Source organism: Psammomys obesus, unplaced genomic scaffold, assembly GCF_907164565.1.
Source record: "Psammomys obesus unplaced genomic scaffold, mPsaObe1.curated_primary_1811, whole genome shotgun sequence".
Classification (NCBI taxonomy): Eukaryota; Metazoa; Chordata; class Mammalia; order Rodentia; family Muridae; genus Psammomys; species Psammomys obesus.
This window is the reverse complement of record NW_026585643.1, coordinates 597,754-612,541: the sequence shown is the minus strand read 5'-3', so window position 1 is coordinate 612,541 and position 14,788 is coordinate 597,754. Positions and strand designations below refer to the sequence as shown.

General features: G+C 47.7%; 1 protein-coding gene across 11 annotated transcripts in view; it reads left to right on the top strand.

Moving 5' to 3' along the window:
• Window positions 1-14,788, top strand: part of Slc7a7 (solute carrier family 7 member 7) — a 52,228-nt gene that overhangs the window by 25,219 nt on the left and 12,221 nt on the right. The window lies entirely within an intron of this gene.

The window sequence follows — 14,788 nt, the reverse complement described above, 5'->3', positions numbered from 1 at the left end:
GTCCAGAAGACAGCAGTTCACAGCATTCTCTTCCATCCTACAACTCTTCCGTTCCTCCTGGCCCACTCCTTCGTGTTCCTTTAGCCTTGGGGAGAGGGGTTGAGACAGCTGTCTCATTTAAAGATGAGTACTCAGCAGTCACCTGTTTTTCCACACTTCGACCATTTAGTAAGACAACAATAGTCGCTTCCTCAGGAGGGCCTGTGACTACCCAGACCATGGGCTTTGGACGAGATTCACAGTACCAGACATGAACTCCATCCTGTGGAACAGGCATCAGGGCCAACCATAAAGCAGTCGGTTACCTTTGTGCCTCCATTGCACCGGGGAGGGGGGTACATCTTGCCTACCAGGTGGTTTTACGGTATTCAGGGTTCACCACTAATACACTGAAGGCTTTTCTCTCCCAGCGGCCTGCATAGACCTTCCAGCACTGTCTTAGTAGAAGGGGGAAGTTTTCAGGTCACTTCCAGCAGCAGATTTCTATGTCCTGTCACCAGTGTGTGTGATATCTACAGCAATAGGGTCTTACTTAGTTCGGATGGGCGACCAAGAGCAATATCAATGGCCTGTGTTGTTTTGGGGCTTCTGAGGCCTCCTTAACCAATAACTTATAGGGATGTATCCCATGCCTGGAACTGAGTTTTTTTTTTTTTTTTTTTGTAAGTGACCTATGTCTTCTCGGGTTCACCCCTGCAGGGTTACTGTGTTCAAATTCCTTTTAAAAAGTTTGTATTGAAGCCTTTTCCTCTGGACTTGTTTATTTTTTATTTTTGTGTTGTATGGGTGTCTTGCCTGCTCAGATGTCTGCATAACATTCCTGCACTGCCTATGAGGTCAGAAGAAGGTGTCACATCCTCTGGAATGAGGGCTACAGGTGATTGGGAGCTGCCTTGTGGGTGCTAGAAATCGAACTCAGGTCTTCACCACTGAGCCATTTCTCAGCCTCCCAAAATTATATTTTTAGATTAGATCGAAAGATAGTGGGTTTCTATAAGAGGTTTTTATACATCCTCAGTTTGGATTAATATACGCCTCCCCCCCCAGACCCCCTAGTCTCCTCTGCCCCACCCCAATCTTGCTTAAATATTTAACCCCTAGCATTCCATTCATCTTACATTTTTTAAAGAAAATCATCTGTGTCCTCCTTTCCCCTCACTCTTTAAGACCTCTTCACCTCCCCTGCCATGGAATCGGGCTTCCTGAGCTATTCAGACACAGAAATTTAAAAATTCAAAGCAAGGATCCACAAGCTGGACGTGACATTCAGTGTTGCCTCTGTTATTTATTTATTTATTCATCCATCCACTTATTTATTTATCTATCTATCTATCTATCTATCTATCTATCTATCTATCTATCTATTTATTTTTGTCGGGATGAACCGGGCATTTGGTGAAGGTGGGGTACTGAAGTCTCCCACTACTGCTGTGCTGGGGCTAATCTGTGACTAACCTGTATTAGTATGAGTTTTATGAAACTGGGTGCTCCATTTGTTCGGGATATATATGTTTAGAACCATACTGTCCTCTTGGTGGATTGTTCCTTCAGTCGGTCTGAAGTGCTGGCTTTATCCTTTCTCACTAATTTTGGTTTGAAACCTATTTGTCATCAGAACAGCAAGAGCTGCTTGTTTAATAGGTCAGTGTGCTTAGCAGTTTTTTTTTTCCCAGCCTGTCAGCCTGAGGCAGTGTTTGTCTTCCCTGGACCTTACCAATAGATGGCTCCTGTTTTTCCTTCCAGTCTTCCAGCCGGCGTCTTTTGATGGGGAGCTGAGAACACCAATATTCAGAGCCATTACTGGAAGTTGTGTATCGATCCCTATCGTTTTGTTTGTAGCATTTTTTTTCTCTTCCTCTCTTGCTGGATGTTTTTCTAGTGTGGTTTATTTCTTGGGGCCTCATGGATGGATTTGTCTTTCTCTTTACTCTGAAGGAATCTTTCAATTATCTTTTGTGGATTTTGGCTGAGTGGCCATAAATTCCTTTAGTCTATTTTCTTTTTTTTTATCGAGACAGCATTTCTTTGTGTAGCTTTGGCTGTCCTGGACTCTCTTTGTAGACCAGGGTGGCCTCAAACTCATAGAGATCCGCCTGCCTCTGCCTCCCCGAGTGCTGGGATCACAGGTGTGCACCACTGTGCCCGACCCTTTACTCTATTTTTATTTTTACTTCTTAAAGCTTAATGTATATTTATTTGCCTTAAAACAGGGCCTTTCTAGGTAGCCCTGGCTATCCTGGAACTATCTATATAGACCAGGCTGGCCTTGAAGTCATAGAGCTATCTCTGCCTCTGCTTCCCAAGATTAAAGGTATGAACTACTAGGCCTGGCTCCTTTAGTCTATTTTAAAAAAAAAATGTTTTTGTTGTATGTGTGTAAGTGCGAGCATGAGTATATGTGCACTGTGCGCATGCGTGGTGTCCAAGGTGGCCGGCAGAGGGCGTTAGCTCCCGTGGACCTGGAGTAGATGGTTGTGAGCCACCATGTGGGTTCTGGGAACTAATTCCAGGTCCTCTGCAGGAGCTGTGGGAGCCAGCTCTCCAGCCCCCCCTCCGCTCCCGTCAGTCTATTTTATCACAGAAACATTTTTGTTTTTATTTATTTAAGATTTTATTTTGAATTGTTTGTGTGTGCATGTGTGTGTGCACAAGAGTGCGGGTGCCAGTGAAAGCCAGCAGTGTTGGTTCTCCTGGGGCCAGGTACAGGTGGCTGGGAGCCTCTTAACAGTGTGCTGGGAACTGCGGGAGCGGCCCTCGTGCCGGGCTGCAGAGCCAGTTCTCTCCAGTGAAACTCTGTGTTTTTGAATTTGTGATAGTTGTAGAAAGATTTAAACACACACACACACACACACACACACACACACACACACACACATACACACACACGTAAGTAAGCTAGCTGATTCAGGCTCGGACTAGAATCATAAAATCATGGTTTGGGAAAGAGAAGGCTGGCCAGATCTGTCATTGACTAGATACTGGCTGGGACGGGTGAGGCTATGATGCCCATGGATCAATGGCGGATGGCAGTGTCGATCGCTTACATGAGGAAGAGGGGCTTGAGAGAACTGATGGGGTTAGTTTTGAGTATGTTGAGATGCTTGCGCCTGATGACATGCAGTAGGGATTAAAAAAAAAAAGCTTTGCTTCTTATTTATGTGCATGTGTGTCTGTTCGAATGTATGCTACCTGGGTTTAGGTACTCTCAGAGGCCAGAAGAGGGTGTCAGATCCCCTGGCCCTGCAGTTGTGAGCTGCCCGGTGTGGGCGCTGGGATCTGAGCGGCTCAGAACTGCAGGGCCACCTCTCCTGTCCCTCCAGCAGCAATTGGCTAGTCCTGTTTCTAGGATCGTGATGGCTGACTACTAATGTGTTTTGGGAATCATCATCATATAGTAATAGTAACCTGGGCACAGAGGAGAGGACTTTGGGCTTCTCTGTAGACAGAGAGGACAAAGAACAGGATCTAGGAAAACCAGCATTTGAGAGATCTCAGTTCTGCAAAGTGGCGATGGAGGAAAACCTGCAAAGAGGGGAGACGGAGAGATGGTGACTGGGAGAGAGTGGTTTGAAAAATCACCAACGAGAAGCAGTGTCTGATTTGCTAAGAGGTTAAGCTAGATAAGAGTGAGTTACAGGGAGGCCAGGCCACTTTCCACGTGGACTTCCTCCTAAGGCAATTTCAAGGCAGTCAGGCTGGAACTGGACTTCAGAAATATTTCACCAAGAAGAATCTACTCAGTGCTACCATGTGCTTATTTCTGTGCTATGCCTAGGGGAGACGAAGATCCACTCAGCTGTGGTTCTTGACGTAGCTCATGGTGGATATTCTTTTTTTTTTTTTGGATGAAGCAAATATTTTTTACTTTTTCCCCTACAGCTTATATTATTCTAGCAAAATCTTTTAAGATTGACCCCACTACAATGACTTTATGTAACCTTAAAGTTTTTTTTTTATTACATTTATTTGGTGTGTATGTAGGACGGAGGACAGCTGACACTTGGTTCTCCCCTTCCACCATGTAAGTCCTAGGGATGCAATTCAAGTTGGTAGTTTCTCATGACAAGTACTTATCTGCTGAGCTATCTTTAAAAACAAGGGAGAAAACAACTTTCAATCTTCATAAACATATCCACATCATGCTGAAGGTGGAAAGGTGTTATAATGAAAAAAAAAAAAAAGACAAGTTTTCATTGTCACTGAAAAAAAAAGGAGGGGTGGTAAAATTTGAATTAGCCCTTGTATTGGTCAGCTTTTTATAGTGGTCGAAAATTATGTGAAACAGCCCACTTATAAGGAAGACATTTTGAATTATAGTTTTAAAGGCTTCAGTCCCTGGCTAGTTAGCGAGCGCCATTGCTTTTGAGCCTGGGGTAAGCCTGGTGTGGAATGTGTGGCAGGGGAGAGCTGCCAGATGAAAAAGAGGAAGTCTCCATTCCCAAATCCCTCCAAGGGCACACACCCAAGGATCTAACTCCTCCCATTTGGACCCACTTCCTGTAGCTTCTGCCACTCCCAGGAAGTGTACAGGCTGAAGACCAGCTTCTTAATTCTGTGGACTTTGGGGGAACATTTCAAATCTAAGCCAAACAGATCTTTAAGGGTGAATTTAAAGAGCGACAGGGCCAGCAAGGCAGGTCAGGAGGTAAAGGTGCTCGCTCCTGACCCTGACAGCCTGAGCTGATGCTAGATCCAATATGGCAGAGGGCAAGAACCATTCCACCAAACTGTCCCTTGACCTCCATATATCACATTGTGGCATGGAAGCGCCTGTGAGCACATGCACACAGTAAATACTAAATAGATAAATGCACTAAACACAATATAATGTTCAGTAGTAAAGGCTGTTTTGTGTCAGGAAAAAGAGAAATGCACTTGTCCATCTAAGTAGTTGGTCTTTTTCTAATAGTTGTTTTCTTTTCTTTAATCATTTTTTATAGAATCACAGGTTATTTACTTTGTATCCCAGCTGTAGCCCCCTCCCTTATTCCCTCCCAATTCCACCTTCCCTCCCTCATCTTCCTGCCCCTTTCCAAGTCCACTGCTAGGGGAAGTCCTCCTCCCCTTCCATCTGACCCTAGCTTATCAGGTATCTTCAGGACTGGCTGCCATGTCCTCCTCTGTGGCCTAGCAGGACTGTTCATCCCTGGGGCGGGGTGGGAGTGGGGGAGGGGTTTAAAGGAGCCAGTCATTGAGTTCATGTCAGAAATAGTTCCTGTTCCCCTTACTAAGAAAACCCCCTTGGTTACTGAGCTACCATGGGCTACATCCGAGCAGGGGTTCTAGGTTATATCCTTACATGGTGCTTGGTTGGAGAAACAGTCTCATAGAGCCCCCACTCCCTGTGCCCTGATATATTTTATCCTTGTGGAGCTCCTGTCCTCTCTAGGTCATACTAACTCCTCCTTCTTTCATATGATTCCCTGCACTCTGCTGAAGGTTTGGTTATGAGTCTCTGCATCTGCTTTGATACACTGCTAGGGAGAGTCTTTCAGAGGCCTCTGTGGTAGGCTCCTGTCATGGTGGATATTCTAAGCCACTGTGGTAATGTGGGAAGGAGAGCGCAGAAAGGAAGGGCACTCAAGGTAGTCTCTCTAGAAGAAATGATAAAGAAATGGAGCATCATTTGGAATTAACAGAGTCAAGGGAACATTGCTGTGAAGGATGGCAAGGGAGATGCTAGATTGCCATGTAGGGAAAGGAATGGAGATATTCTGTCTCTTTCTGCCTGTTTCTCTGTCTCTGTCCCTGTCTCTCTTCAGATTCTCCTTATGTAGCCCTGGCTGGCCTGGAACTCACTATGTAGACTAGGGCGGCAGAGCTGGGGAGAAGTACCTGGAAGTCTGTGCCTGCCTCACCAGCCCTTCCTCAGAACCAGGATGCTCTGGCCACTGTTAGCCAACATTGCTGTTCTTGCCTTGCCTGTCCTCCCTCACTGTGAACTAGTTATTTTGGTTTAACTCTTTCTCTTCTTTCGTTAGCAGGACATGTCTCTTGTCAGTCTACTGCCGCAGTCATCCAGCTGAGGGCTGCGAACAGGGCACCTGCTCTTCTTTAGGGAGCAGGCAAAGCGTCTCTGCATGCCTCACATTTGGCCCTACTGAACTCTATGTACTAATAGGGTCTGCCCTTTGGCCCTACTGGACTCTATGTACTAAAAGGCTCTTTAGATGCTGGCTTACTGACTGTACAAAGGTAGAACTCAAGATTCAGCATCTTTGAGACGGGGCATTTCGTGCTGTGGACTCTCAAGGGTCCTGGCTGAGGCCTGAGGGTTGCATTGGAAACTGAGCAGAGGGGAGGGCAGACAGCTCATTAGGAGCTGACTGGCACAGACAGTGGACTGTGAAGGACTTCGGATCTCTGTGTGTGTCTGTCTGAGATCTTTGACCATGTGCCTCATGCAACTTTTCCTGACTAGAATGACTGACTTCATGTGCTTAAGGCTAATGAGGTGGAACAGCTAGGCCTCCAGGTGACTTTTGCCCCCTGAATTTCTACTTGGAAGCTAGTTTCCTATCTTGGAAAGGTTTTCCCAAGAGGCATCTTAAGTCAGAGGCGAGGTCATGTCCCACAGTCACCTTAACAATTAGGGCAGCATCAGAGTCTTGGGTAATTCCTAATATAGGATCAGTGCAAACTCCTCACCAGAAGTGAAGGGGCACAGCTGTGTGAGGGTTTGACCCACACAGCTCTTAGGGGTTCATTTTTCTGTTACCTTTGTCTCCACTTCAGAAATACCAAGGGAATGGTCTAGGGGAGGTTGGGAGAGGAGCTTCAGACAGTGGGTCTGAATCCTGGTTGTACATGGGACTTTCCAGAGAATTCTAAAAATTAAATATTTTGTGTTTATGGGTGTTTTGCCTGCATGCATGTCTGTACAATATGTTCATACCTGGTGCCCAAGGAGGTCAGAACTAAAGATGGCTGTGAGCTACCATGTGAGTGCTGGGAGTCAAACATGGGTCCTCTGCAAGAGCATCCAGCAATCATAACTGCTGAGCCATTTCTTTAGCCTCTTTTTTTTTTTTTTTTTTTTTTTTTTTTTGAGGCAAGGTCTCTCTATGTGCCCTGGAACTTGTCATGTAGACCAGGCTAGCCTCAAAGTCACAGGGATGCACCTGATTTAAGGGCCACCACTCAGCTAATCCAGAGAATTAAAAACTTCAACTCCCAAACTCCAAAACATTCATCACCGACTCCCTGGCTGTAGGTATTAGAGCTGCTCAGGGAGGACAGGATTCTGTGGGGGGATAGGGGAGAGGGAACAAGGCTTGAGGAAGCCAAACAAATGACTCCTGAGGAGAGCTGGAGTGCTGGGGTCTCCTGTTGCAGGTCTCAGTGTTGCCGTGGGTACCTGGAACTTTAACCACGTGGTGACAGTGGGGCTGCCCCAGAGGTTCTGACTTCATTGCTGTGGGTGGCACCTGAGCTTGCCCAGCTATGGCAATGTGCCGTGGAGGTGGAGGAGCTCAGGTTAAGTGAACGGTTCAGGCACACATTGCTCAAAGTTGGTCTGTCTGTGAGTAACTCAATGGGTAATTAGTTACCTCAGCTAAATTCGAAGCAGCATGATTACCGGACTGCTCAGGGAAACCCTGCCCAGACTTCCTGAATCAGAATTGCCCAGGGGTCTCCCTGTGGCAGGTGATTCTCAGGCCTGCTCAGGCCTCACACCTGGTGTCTGAGGACTTGGACAAAACTGGGTTCAGCAAACATGACGGATGTAGCAGCTTTCAAAAAACCTGCATTTTATTTGTTTGTTTGTATATTTATTTATTGTGTGTGTGTGTGTGTGTGTGTGTGTGTGTGTGTGTGTGTGTGTACATGTGCCCGTGTGCACCTGTGAAGGTCAGGGGACAACTTGTGGGAGCCGGTTCTCCATGTTGGTCCTGGGATCAAAGTTTGGTCGTCAGGCTTGGCTGACAGGGTGATTCACCGAGTCATCTTGCCTGCCCTCCGGTTTCTTTGAAAGGGCTGTACAAACTATGTGCTTGCTTCCTGAGAGCTGTCACAGCCATAAGGAGTAAAGTGCTGACTGAGTTCTAGGAAGGGCACAGGGAGGGGTCTGAGGCAGTGACCCATGGCCGTTTTGTGTTTGTGTCTTCTTCGCCCATGATGCCTGAGTAAGTGGAATGCTTCTGTGACCTGGAACATCACCTGGGAGGGAATCATAAAAGAAAGCCAGGAAGAAAAACATGATCTTAAGCCAGGCACGGTGGTACAGGCCTGCAATCTCAGGAGTGGGGAGGTGGAGGCAAGACCATAGGAAGTCAAGGCCAGCTTCAGACGGTGAACTGGAGGCCAGCCTGGATCCAAGGTAGAATTAGGGGGAAAAACCAAAACAAACATTAGGCATCTAATAGAGGGAAGGAGAAAGGAAGAAGAAACACTCATGAGGCGTTTCCCCAGATAGCTTCAATTAGGCTTTCTAGGAAATCCGTGAGGAATGTTCAGGAGGCCTGAGAATGCCAGCACGGGGCTGGTCTGCTTCCCCGAGTCTGCTCTCTAACTCCGCACATACCCAGCATAGCTGAGAGCCATGTAGATTCTGCAGTGTGATGGAGAGCATGCTCATGACAGCTGAGCCTGTGGGCCAATGTCCTCTGGAGATCGGCTAAGCGATACCCCCTATTAGAGATGCCAAAAATATGCCGCTGGTTTCACTGGCATTTGAGTTTTCTGTGACATTTGAATTTCTGTGAAATGTCTGTCCTCTGTCAGTTGAAAGGTGTATTTGTGAAAAGAACGTCGAATCCAGAACAGGAGGGCGGCTCAGTGGTTAGGAGAGCTTGCTGCTGCTGTTACGCCGCATCAGAGTTTGGGCTCCAGCACTCTCTCTGGACGGCACACAACAGCCTGCGTGACTCTAGCTTCAGGGGTCCGATGCCCTCTTCTGAAAAAGAACGCAGGGCACAGGGCGCTTAACTGTGAATCCCGATGCTAGATATAGTTTGTGCGGGGAATAGAGCAAGCTTCATATGACTGATTGGTAGAGACACCCTTGCATCAGATTTTACCTAAAAAGCTGAGTTGCGCTAGGAAAGGCAGGCTTCAGAAAGCTTTAAACTGAAATTTGGAGGTCAGGAGAAACAGAGGGAAGGTAAAGGAAGCCGTGAGCATGTTCTTTGCGCCTGCGTGCTCGGCCCACTACACATGTTTTCCCACCTGCTTCTTTTGAAACAGGTTCTCACTGAACCTGGACCTGGTGACCAGCGAGCGCCAGGGACCCTCCTAGCCTTGTGGCACACAGCGTGGTTGCAGTACGCTGTGCCAGTTTTTTGTTTTTTTTTTAATTATTATTATTATTATTTATTTTTAGGTGGGCTCTGGGAATCCAAACTCAGCTCCTCAGGCTGGGGTGGCAAGCACTCGTGCTCGCTGAACCATCTCCTAGACCTAGGAAATAAGAGTATTTTGCAGCTTATCTGGTGCTATACAGAAAGAAGGGTTGGGGGTGTGGAGGAGCTGCTCAGAAGTGTTTGGAGAAAGATAGACCAGAAAGAAGCCGATGACTTCTATCTACGAATACCGTAAGCAAGGCTGAGAAACAGCTTTGACTTTTTATTTCCTCTTCTTGGAGGGATACTCTGTTAGAGTCTGACTGTGAAAGATCGTGCTTCGTTGGATTTGCTAGAACTGGGCAGTACAGTCTGAAAGAGAGGCTGATTTCTAGGGGGCTCTAATAAGGTGTGGCTATCCCCTCTGCCAAGGTCACATTTGAGAGGAAAACTTCAGTACCCTAAGACACTGAGATCTGCCCGAAGATTCTCACTTCCCTTTTTTTTACTTTCTTACTAATGCAATGAACCGTGCTATGGAGCACCGCCAGCCGTGGGCCTACATGCGGGTAGGCTAGCTCATGTGTTTTAAATGAGGCCTTCCTCTGTTACCTAAGACATGTGCCCATTTCTTAGAATGTCAGCCTCTTAATTGTATCTTTACCTTAGAAAGAAGTATTATTTCACACTGTTGGACTTTTTGTTTTTTGATTTCTCTGTATAGCCCTGGCTGTCCTGGAACTCGCTCTATAGACCAGGCTGGTCTTGAACTCACAGATCTGCCACTGCTTCCTGAGCACTGTGATTAAAGGCATGTGCCATTACTGCCCTGTTAGACTCTTATGTTCCATTTAAAACACTTTTCTAAAGCTCTCTTCCTCCTCTCTCTTTTAGAGACAAGGGTTTTTCTCTGTAGCCTTGGCTGGCCTGTAGACCAGACTGGCCTCAAAAATCAGAGGCTCACCAGTGTCCACCTCCCCAGTGGTGGGATTAAGGTGCCACATCGCCACACACAACAAGGTCTGCTATTGTAATAGTGCATGCAAACCAGGACTGGAGAGACGGCTCAGCAGTTACAGAGCCCTTACTGCCCTTGCAGAGGCTCTGGGTTTGACTCATAGCACCCACAAGCAGTGGCTCTCATAGGCCTGTAACTCAGGCCTCTGGCCTGCTCGGGCACCTGCACTCTTGTAGCGTACATTCGGACAAGCAGGCTAGTATGGATGCAGGGCCAGAGAGAAGTTCTGGCCTTGTGGTGTGTGGTGCGCGGTATCAGATTAGAAAACGAAGCAGTTTGCTTTCCTAGTAAAGATTACAAAATGGAAACGGTAACACGAGTCCCTTGAGCATCCTTTGCTGTTACTGATTTTATTCTGTTAGATATGGAACCTCTATGAATTAAGAAAGGCATATCACGGAAAAATGCAAAAGTAGAGGGAATGCCGAGAGGGCCATATGGGATTCAAGCACAGTGGAAATTGTCACTGTTGTCATCCCCATGAGATTAGGAAACTATCTCAGGCATCATTAACATTTAACTTGTAAAGAGTTCAGGATTAATCTCTACAGGATAAGGATTTAAGAGTTTAGTGGTGGGACTTTAGACCATTTGAAGAAAACCCGGGCATTGATCAGAGGAGGCTAAAGGCATTGTTACTTTCGGATTAAAAATTACTTTGTCTATATGTACTTGAGTGTATGCATGGCAGGATCCTGCAGGGGTCAGAAAAATGTGTGTGGTTCCCTAGAACTGGAGTCATGGGTAGTTGTGAGATGCTGTGTGGGTGATGGGCGGCAGACATGGCTCCTCCACGAGCCACAAGTGCTCTTAACTGCTCAGCCCTCATTGTTCCTTTTCAGAACAACCTGAGCCGGGAATTCCCATTTTGTTCTAGAGCTGATTCTGGGCCCCAGCAGCAAAGCCAGCGTCCTTCCCAGGGACCTTGTGTCTGCTGGGTTTGACCTGTCCTTGGAGGACCTGTTAGGTTACAGGAGTTGACATCTTTAGCGCAGCTGCCTCTTTCCCCTGGAGTTAAAGCAGGAATGGAGGAGCAGCTGGGTCTAGGTTAAAGGTCATTTTAGGCAATCCCGTCATGGGCTTGGCTCAGCGTTGGGTGGGGACTGAATTGCCCCCAGAGGCAAAGTGGTAGGGAATCTCTGCCTGGAGGTTGACTTCAGCCCCATCTGTATTCTAATCCCACGCTGGCCTTTCTCTGACTCTGCAGCAGGGGGTTGGGACTTGTCTCCAGAGCTATGCATTTGACTGAGCTTTGGGGACTCCAGTCAGCTGTATCTGTCAGGGGTGAGGACAAAGAGCCTAGTCAGCAGCCAGGCTTGCCTTATCCATTTCCTGTTCCCAGGGCCAGGAGTTCTGGAAGAAGCTGGGAGCTGTGAGGGGAGCCAGCTCTTCAGGCAGGTCTCTCAGTGCTCAGGTCTCTTGGTACAGGATTTTGCATCAAATCGAGCCTCCCTCTCCGTGGTTAGAAAAACAAATACAGTAGTGGGGAACCTGAGCAGTAACAGGAGGGATGAAGAGAATGGGTGGAGAAGCAACAGGGATCAAAATATTCTCAGCCTTTGTGTGTGCGCACGCGCATGTGTGCGTGGTCAACTGACTCTTTCACAGGGGTTGCATATCAGATATTCTCCATATTAGATATTTACATTATGATTCATAACAATAGCAAAATTACAGTTGTGAAGTAACAACGAAATGATTTTACGGTTGTCGTCACCACAACATAAGGAACTATATTAAAGGGCCGCAGCATTAGGAAGGTTGAGAACCGCTGCTCTGCCTTCTCATGGCAGGAGTAGGAAAAGGGGGTGGGCTGGCTGTCTCTGCTTTTCTGTGCTCATGACCAAGAGCAGAACCGAGACAAGGGCCCCGCTGCACGGAGCTGCAGACTCCGTGAATCAGAACGATTACCTTATGTCTATTCCGGTTCCGTGTTGTGACCTGTGGTTTCCCTGTAGCCTAACCGAACTTCCGTCAGCAGAGATTCTCGGGGTCCTGGTCGCCCCACAGAGCGGGGCTGAGCTACCACGTGCATAGTAGACCACGCACAGAGACAAAACAAGAGTAGAAGCAGAGGGAGATGACTAAGTATGGCTACACTGAGAAGAGAAACTGGCAAAGAGGTTCAGCGTATCCTGACATGCAGCTTAGGTTTAAATAGAGCGACCATTAGGAAGAGTGAGAGTGAGAGGTGCGCCTCGCTAAGCAGTCCCAGGGTCCCAGTGGTCTCGCCCACCCGGCCCCTCATTGTCTTAGTTTCTCGTGGCTCTTGCAAAGCGAGCTGAGAAGATGTCAGAATTGTGTGAAATCTCTTTGAGTCACAAGGGTTTTTTTTTTGTTGTTGTTGTTTTGTTTTGTTTTTTTCCAGTTGGCTCCAGCCTTCAGCCTTTTTCTTCTCCCAGCATGAGACTCCTAGAGAAATTCCAGTTTCTTAGGGACCATTGCTTTAGAGTCTGCTAGCCAGAAGTGGGGAGATGGAAGTTTCACTGTAAAATGTCTTCACTCCTGCCAGGTGGTCTCCAGTCTAGGGCTCCCACTCCCCCCGAGCATGTGGCTGCAGCAGCGGGGCTGTGTGCAGTGTTTCTAATGCAAACCTGCTTTACGGTGTGAGTGTATAAGTCAGAGCTGAGCCTAAAGGTGAGGAGTAGAGATTACAGGATGGGGAGACGGGCTTCGTGGCAGTTGAATAGCTGAGGGTGGAAGTCCAGTGGCTGGTAAGGGGTGGCCGGCTGGCTGAGGAAGATCTGCATTTGGCAGGCTTGTGGGAGAGCAAGATAAAGGCACTTCATTTTGTGGCATTATTGAGGAGACAGTACACTTGTGTCTTTAATTATTAACTTAGTGCTGGGGTGGCCTGGAGCGCTGGGTACACGTTTGCTTAGCCTTGTGATAAGGTTTGGTTGTTTATTGTCGTGTCTATTAGGCACAAAGGCCTGTATTTGAATAGAGCCAGAAGGCTCCTCAGTGAAGTCAGAAAACAAAGGAGGCAATGAATAGAAAGCAGGCCAGGGAGCCGGGCAGCTGGGCAAAGTGCCCGCAGCTGCTCAACAAAGAAGCCATGAGTTCGGATCCTCAGCTCTTGCTTCAAGAGGCAGGTGGCTGAGTGCTTTCGGGAAATCGGTGCGCTCCAGGTGCAGGGAGATTATCTCAAAACAGCAGGGTGGAGAGCCAGTAAAAGCTCCTGCCAGCGAGCCCACGTTCCACCTCCCCCGTGGTGGAAGGTGAGAATGACTCCCACAAGCTGTCCTCTGGCCTCCACGTGTGCGCTGCGGAATGCACACTCACAAGGGAATAAGTGTAATAAAAGATAAGGTGGAGAAGTGGAGGAAGACGCCTGACATTGGCTCCCATCTGTGGCCTCGCCTACACACAGACACAAAAGTGCTTCTTAGTGGAGTGGCCTCTGGGCCAGCTGGGCTGGCGTGAGAGTGAGGCCAGGACCTAACAACCAGAAGAGGTCTGCCGACCCTGAGGGCACTGCCAGGACACAGCTGGGAGTAACAGCGTTGCTTTCTTTCCTTCTGAGACAGATAAAAAGCTCTGGAGCCCGGGCTGGCTTGCGATTCACTATGTAATCCAGGTTGGCTTCCAGTTAAAATTAGTAGGTGTATAAACTGACAACATGACTGCTCCATGGGATGGTTATGGGGGAGTGTTTTTTGTTTGTTTTTTTTTTTTTTTTTTTTCTCTGAGACAGGATTTCTCTGTGTAGCCTTGGCTGTCCTGGACTAACTTTGTAGGCCAGGCTGGCCTCAAACTCACAGAAATCCGCCCACCTCTGTCTCCCCTAGTGCTGGGATTAGAGGTGTGTGCCACTGCTCCTGGTTATGGGGAAGGTTTTTATTTTTATTTTTATTTTAATTGTAGATGAGAGAGAGAATAGTGAGAATAGCAGGTTTATAAGTATGAGCAGCCAGGGAGAGGGAGGCCTGTGAGCTGGGGTAGGGGAGAAAGTGAGAAGAGCTAGGATGCTAGCATGGACTTTGAAATGTGTAACAGGTACTTGTGATGCCAGGGAAACCTGGAGGCCAGCATGCACGTTGGTATGCTAATAGGCACCACAGGTAGCCATTACTGTCTTCTGCCAGTGAGACTTCTGCTGGTGGAGGGAACAGACTTCACCAGTTCCTGAGGAACGCAGGCTTCTATCTAATCTCCAGAAATCTTCCTACAGTCCAGGCTGAGCCTGTTTCTGGATATTTGGATTGTCATTTGGAGTTTGGGGACCTGGAGTCTCCTTTGGACCTAACATTAGGCAATCCCCCTGTCTTAGTCTTCTGAGTGCTTGAAAGCCTGAGCCGCTGCCCTTGGGCAAGGCTAGCTTTGCTCTGAGAGCCTTTGTGGGGAGGCTTGACAGTCAGGTACTCCGTGGGGGGCTGCGGTTGCTGGGCTAGAAGAAGCTGTGCATTGATTGCTTCCCTGTGGCGTGGGCACGGGTCGGGTGGTGAATATGCTGCCTGCTCTCAGAGGAGGCTGTGTGAAGAGTCTC